This window comes from Crotalus tigris, unplaced genomic scaffold (genome assembly GCF_016545835.1).
Source record: "Crotalus tigris isolate CLP2741 ecotype Arizona unplaced genomic scaffold, ASM1654583v1 scf7180000018809.685583, whole genome shotgun sequence".
Taxonomy (NCBI): domain Eukaryota; kingdom Metazoa; phylum Chordata; class Lepidosauria; order Squamata; family Viperidae; genus Crotalus; species Crotalus tigris.
This window is the reverse complement of record NW_024097207.1, coordinates 676,210-683,448: the sequence shown is the minus strand read 5'-3', so window position 1 is coordinate 683,448 and position 7,239 is coordinate 676,210.

The following is a 7,239-nucleotide window of genomic DNA, read 5'->3' as shown; positions in this document are numbered from 1 at the left end:
TTAAATTTCCTCATTTTTTATATTCCAATTGAGTCAGGGTGGAGCCAGCTTGATGCCTGATATCATCACTTTTCCCAGAACTTAAAAAATGCTTCTGCCGTAATTGTTTCTTTAACAGTTTTTGAATATTCCAAGGCGCTCTTGATGGGTCTCTACTATTTCTTAGTTCAGACACTATTCAAAATGAGGTCTGCAAATTGTTATAACTTTGGACTATCGTAAATTTTAGCAAGCCCAATTATGCAATTGGAAATAATAATCATGCAAACACATTGCCCAACTGGAGATGGAAGTGAGACAACAGAAAAGCAATAAAAATGCAGCTGCTTGATTCTTCTACACAGCAATCCTTTTCATATCTGCCATCAGCTATCAAATTTCAATATTTAAGATGACAGAAGAGAAAAATCTTAATTGCCTGATATTTCCACCCAGTGTTTGACAAATGATCTTCAGCATGACACTCAAAGAAGAGATACAGCCCTTGGACCACAAAAGATTGTGTGTTTGCATCCTACAATATTTTCTTAAAGCAGATGGCAGTCTGCTCATTTTGTTGCCAGCTGTGAGATAGATTCCATTAGTCTTAGCCAACCAGATAGTCTGTATGGAAAAAACAACAACATTCATACAGTTTGTGTCAATGGTAGCAATATAATTCAAATATCAAATTGCAAGAATAAGACATAAGCTTCCTTGCCGGATAGCAAAAAGAGAGGTTGATGTTTGCACCCTTTCTCTTCAAGAAATACTGGCTTGATTTCATGTTTATTTTGTGTCATCCTATTCAAGATGCTAGTCCCAATGCATAAGCAACTGCTGTCTTCAAGAACTGTATATTAAACTAATATACAGTTAAAACCAATGAAACTAATCAAGGAGAGAAGCAATTTGGAATTAAGGAGAAACTTCCCAACTTTGAGAACAATTAACCAGTGGAACAGCTTGCCTCTAGAAGTTGTGGGTGCTTCATCACTGGAGGTTTTTAAGAAGAGCCACTTGTATTAAATTGTATAGCAATGGTTCTCAACCTTTTTAATGCCGTGACCCCCAACCGGTTGTAAGTCAAGGACTACTCATCCGGTCGTAAGTCGAGGACTACTCGACTGGTGCAGCACCGTTTGCAGAATGGGACTTTTGGCGGGCTCAGGAGGGCAGAGACAGCCTGGACAATTCCTATTGGCGTTTGAAAGCCAACAGAATTAGACTCTATTCAGGAGAGTCTGTTCTATTGGCTTTCAAAAGCCAATAGAATAAAAGGGAGTAGCACAGCTAAGGAAAAGGGGAAAAAAATGGCGGACAGCTTTGTTTGGCGACCCCATGAAATGGTCATTCGACCCCAAATGGGGTCCCGACCCACAGGTTGAGAACCACTGTTGTATAGGGTCTCCTGCTTGAGCAGGGGGTTGGACTAGAAAAACCCCAAGGTCCCTTCCAGCTAGGCTGGCTGGGGAATTCTGGGAGTTGAAGTCCAAACATCTTAAAGTTACTAAGGTTGAGAAACACTGCACTAGAATGATCAATGTGCATATGATGTATTGTACAAAACCATCTCCTAAGCCAGCCTGAGCTCAGTAGGACTTACTTCTGAGAAACTACGAACTTTATTGCACTCAAGCCCAACCTTACTTTTTAAAATTATATTTTCTTTACTCTTCAAAACAAGAGCCCTCTTAGAAGCAATCTGCATATGTGACTTTCCCCATTGCCTTGCATGTTGTGAATGCTCTTTTAAGGATGTGTTCATAACAATTCTTTTAAGTATTGGTCAAATTATTCTGGGACTGGATTCAGCCGATGGACATCTAGTTTATTTATTTATTAAATGTAATATGCCACCCATTTCATTGTTGAGCAACTCCAGAAATTTCTTAGAATGACCTGCTTTTTCACTTGGAGTCTTCAGCCAAATACCTTTGATTTGCAGTCCATTTGTGGTCCTCTAAAGAATGTGCTGGCACCTGTACACAAGAGCAGTAAAGACCCTAAGCCACTGTCCCATCTCTCTGATTCAGACCTTCCAAATAACAGTAGTTTCCTCCCACACATTTGTGGCAAACTCATCAAGTTAGCCAAGGCTGCTTGCCCGATATTTCTGCCCAACACACAAAACAAGAATTGTTTCCCGCCTGCTTCTCCCAAACTGTCAACCTATCATTACCATCAGCTTGACCAGAGGTCTCCAAACTTAACAACTTTAAGACTTGTGGACTTCAACTCCCAGAATTCTGCAGCCTAAGTCTTAAAGTTGCCATGTTTGGGGCCCCTGAGCTTGATAGGCCAGATTCTGATCCTTTGCTGCCCTCTAGGACTTTTTCTTTCTCTTTCTTTTCTTTTCTTTCTTTCTTTCTTTCTTTCTTTCTTTCTTTCTTTCTTTCTTTCTTTCTTTCTTTCTTTCTTTCTTTCTTTTTCTTTCTTTCTCCTTCCTTCCTTCCTTCCTTCCTTCCTTCCTTCCTTCCTTCCTTCCTTCCTTCCTTCCTTCCTTCCTTCCTTCCTTCCTTCCTTCCTCCTTTTATTGACCAATGTCCATTTGGAGAAAATACACTAACAGAGAGAACAGGATATATTTGAATATATTTGTATATATATGCAACATTTACTTCTTACTGACACATACAGCTTCCTGCATGTTTGCAGGATATGCTTTCCACAGCTCAAAAAAGTTTGTTCAAATTTGGATATGGCTGATTGGATTAGCAGTCAGGCGTAGATTTATAGCCTTACTTGGAAGAAGCAAGTTGTCTGGCAATTGATGAGGCTTGCTTCTTTGTCTGTGTTTTGACTCAATATGGCAAGCTCTGTTCATGGTTTGTTTTGATTTTAGGAAGATTGCTCTCCACCACAGTCAGAGCAATCTTAGAAAAGGCAAAGCACAATATTGCAGTGTTCTAACACCTTTCAGATTATGCTGCAGTAATTATGATATATAACTCTGTTAACAAATGAACAATGCAAGTACCCTAGCATTGGAAAAATAACAATAAAGAGTACAACGTTGCAGAACTATGAGCATTTACAAGAGACAATGAGAGTTCCAGAACAAAATTAGTTATCTGTACAAAAGTGAGCCTCTAGAGAAAACGGAACAATCTCTTTTGATAAATGGGGCTTGAAAGAAACTTTACAATGTGGTAGGTACATTTTTTCCTGTTCCAATCAATCAACCGTATCTCCCTCCCCCCAGTTCCATCCCCCAGTCCCACCTGTCTTTCCAGCCACCAGCATTCCTAGGTCAAAGTTCATGTAATCCCTGGATTTCTCCATCCCTGGCCTTTCTCCCTCCACCTCCCAAAAAATTATAATTTTGGCAAACTTCAGGATGTTTTGAACCAGTGTTTTTCAAATTTGGCTACTTGAAGATGGCGAAGACGTCAACTGCCAGCAACTTGAGCATGCTGACTGGGGAACTGTGGGAGTTGAAGTCTTCACATCTTCAAGCTGCCAAGTTTGAAAAACACTTAACGTTAAAAGTTGCATTTTGTTTCTTTTTTTGCCCCGTTATTATTTTAAAATCAGTCAATAAACAGAAAGTTTGAAAAAAGATGGGTTTAAACGAGGGATAGACAATCTGATGGGTTCTGCCTTCCCTTAAGAAAAAAGGAGCCATCTGTCCATAACCTGCCCTACCTATCCATGGTTCTATAGTATTTATTTTATTTAGATATCATTTTTAACCAGGAGTTCAAAGCAATATACAGGGGAAGGGGCTCTCTGTTAACCTCGCAACAAAACCCTGATAGAAGGTTGGGCTGAGAGAGAGTAGATGACCTCAAGTCGCCTACTGAGCTTCCACAGTTCACTTCGGATCACTCCAGACCGGATCCAACACCTTCCACACGCCTGCGCCCAGAAGAATTGCTGGACCCTTTTCCTGCGCAGGCATGTTTGACTCGGAGTTGAAACTGGGTTTTTGGCACGTGTGCGGAGGAGCGAAGGGGCTGCGAGCCACACGGGTCTCCCTTCTTCCAGAAAGAGCAACTCCAAGAGACCCTTTGAATCCGACGGTCCCCAACTGGGAGAGTCGCCTCGGATCCCCCCTCTGTCTCCCCAAAATCTGGCGGGGGGGGGAAACGATGGGGAGGCGCCGTCCTCGGAGAGCCACGAGTTGGGGAAACGCGGAAGGAGAGGAAATTCTAAGACGGAAAGTGTTTTTTTGGAGGAGAGAACCTCTTGTCGGTTCCCAGGGAGGGGGCATTTCCCGGGATCACCTACCAGAAACGGCAGAAAGGCAGAAGGGGCCAAGGAGCACCAGCAACGGCAGCAACAGGTTCATGGTGGCCTCGGCGGGAAAGTTCCTCCCAACAGCTGGAATCCGGAGCCTCGATGCCCTCCAGCTGTTAGCGCCAGCCAAGAACTACCCTGTTTACTCCTCCGCGCACCACTTCCTTCTCGGCGCGCAAGAAGGCGCGCCTGCTCCGGTTAGGACCCCGGGGCGAGCTTCCCACGTGACGCAGGCAAAGGAGGCGGGACGGCAGGTCCGCATTTGGACAGGGGTTCTTGGACAATCGTCTTCGGCTCTGCGGGTTAGAAGCCCCTGGCTGGGCTGGCGGGGTTTCCTTTGCCCCCTTCGCAGGGGAGACTCCTCCACCCCCCGCAGGCCCGGCTTCCTGGCAGCCTGAAGTGGGCGCGCCAGCGGTGCCCAAATCCAGAACGATTCCCGAAAGTCAAGGCACGCCTCCACGTGCAAAGCAGTCTGCTCCCCCGCCACCCTCGATCCTGCCTGACGGGTGTATGGCGGCTCCCTGCGAATTTAACTTGTCCAAAACAAGTCCCAAATTCCCTTTCGTTTCCGACTCTGCGTGTGTTGTGGGACAGAACATCAGAAAACAGTAACAGTTGGAAGGGGCCTTGGAGATCTTCTAGTCCAACTCCCTGCTCAAGCATTTTACACAAATGGATTCCAATCCAGGAGGATCCCATTTTAAGTCCCTAGCAGAGATTTTTCTCTTCACTCTTCCCTTTTTTTTAAATTTTCACTTTTTTTTTTAACCCTACATGCTTCCAGCGGTTGAACAGAGTGGCCCATTTCTAGTCACTTATGCCTAATTCTGAGCCCTGGTGTGTTGAATCCTGGCTTCTAGGTTCCTGTGACACATGGAATCTCAAATTAACCCCTGTGGGTTGGATTCCTGCCACTGTTAGGTAAGGGTTAAACAATGGGGTCCCCTAAACTATGAGTTACGACTTTGCTGCACCCCAGTTAGTATAGTGAAGGGAAAAAAACTACCCCAGACTCAATGGAGACCAACACAATCTGCTTGAGCAAGGTTTATTGAGCTGTGTAGCTGAGTACAGGTAGTCCTCAACTTACAACAGTTCATTTAATGACAGTTTGAAGTTACAATGTCACTGAAAAAAAGTGACCTATGACCATTTTACACCTTTTACAACCACTGTGGTATCCCCATGCATCAAAATTCAGACGCTTGGCAACTGACTCATATTTATGACTGCTGCAGTGTCCCAGAGTCCCTTGGGATCCCCTTTTGCGAACCTCTGACAAGCAAAGTCAATGGGGAAGCCAGCTTCATTTAACGTAACTTCAGTGATTCACTTAGCAACTATGGCAAGAAAATGGGGCAAAACCCATCGAGCTGTTTCACTTAGCAACGAAAAAGCAGAATGACTCCTTAGTGACAGCCCATCCAAAGCCATGACCAAAACAACCCAGTATTTTTAGCCTTTGATTTGTGGGCTCAGCAAGCCTTGAGCACCAATCAAGAGCCTGTGAAGGATAAAGTTCTTCAGAACATAAGCCCTGAGTTTGCAGTTTCAACCTCTTAGTAAGCTATTTGTATGTCATATGATTATGGTTTAGTGCAGGGGTTTAGTGCGAGTATGGTTTAGTGCAGGGGTCTTCAAACTTGGCCCTTTTATGATTTGTGGGATTCAACTCCCAGAATTCCTTAGCCAGGCACGCTGGCTGAGGAATTCTGGGAGTTGAAGTCCACAAGTCATAAAAGGGCCACGTTTGAAGACCCCTGGTTTAGTGTTTAAGGCAGGGGTCTTCAAACTTGACCCTTTTATGACTTGTGGACTTCAACTCCCAGAATTCCTCAGCCAGCGTACCTGGCTGAGGAATTCTGGGAGTTGAAGCCCACAAATCATGAAAGGGCCAAGTTTGAAGACCCCTGGTTTAAGGCACTAGGCTAGAACCTGAGAGACTTAATCATGCTTCAGGTATGAAGCCCACTGGGTAACCTAGAGCCAGGCATTTTCTCTCAGCTCTAGAAAGGAGACAATGGCAAAACCATTTCTGAAATCTTGCCAAAGAACCCTGCAGAGACTTGCCCAGGCAGTTATTAGGGGTTAATCCTGATCCCAAGGCACACCCTGTCCCTGAAAAGGTACCGATACCTCTCTGCAGCCATTTTGTTAGGCCAAACTTCTTTTATTAATAAAATAATTTATTAATTATTTTCTCCTTCAATAGCCATCCATGAAAAATTATGGGATGGGTAGTCAGCAAATCTGGGTGCTCTTGATTGCTTAATCCTGCACTAAGTTGAACTATGTGGTTTGTGTCTCATGATCAAAAAGTCCCCGAGGACCAGCTGCTTGTTCTTTTGGTATTGGCCTCTGGTAAAAAAAAAAACAGAGAAATACCATTTCCTTCTGTGAGTGAGATGTGCTGGGCCAGCAAATTAATGCAGATTGTTATTTTCCTATGCGGTGTGGCTGTAGAATAAATTTACAAAGGAGTATAAGAGTTTGATGCAAGAAAAATACTGGGGGCGGGGAAGTGAAGGCTGGTACAATTTATGGACTAGAGCAGTTTCAGAAAAATATATGAATATTTCAGGAAAATATTTCCTGATTTTTTTCAGATCTTGCTGCTCTCCCTTTTATAATAGCAATGAGCTTTTCTCATCTATTGCAGTGTTTTAAAATCCAGTCTCTTGTATGCAGACCAGAATGTAGAAGAAGCCAGGAAAACATTTAATTATTTTATTTATTAGATTTATACTGTATACTGCCTTTTCTCCAAAGGTTCTTGATCTGCATTTTGACAGATGAAATCTCTTCTGGCTAAATTTGGATTAAAGATCAGTCTGACTTTCTTCATGCAGATCAGGACCAATATTTACAATCTGAGACTTTTAGGAAGCTCTTGACTAGATACCAAGCAGGGTTTTAAGTGGCAGAGGTGAGCAAGTGACATCTTATTTATGATGACATCATCACAAAAATGAAACAAATTTTGCAAAGCCATTTGCACTATTCATATGATGATGTCAT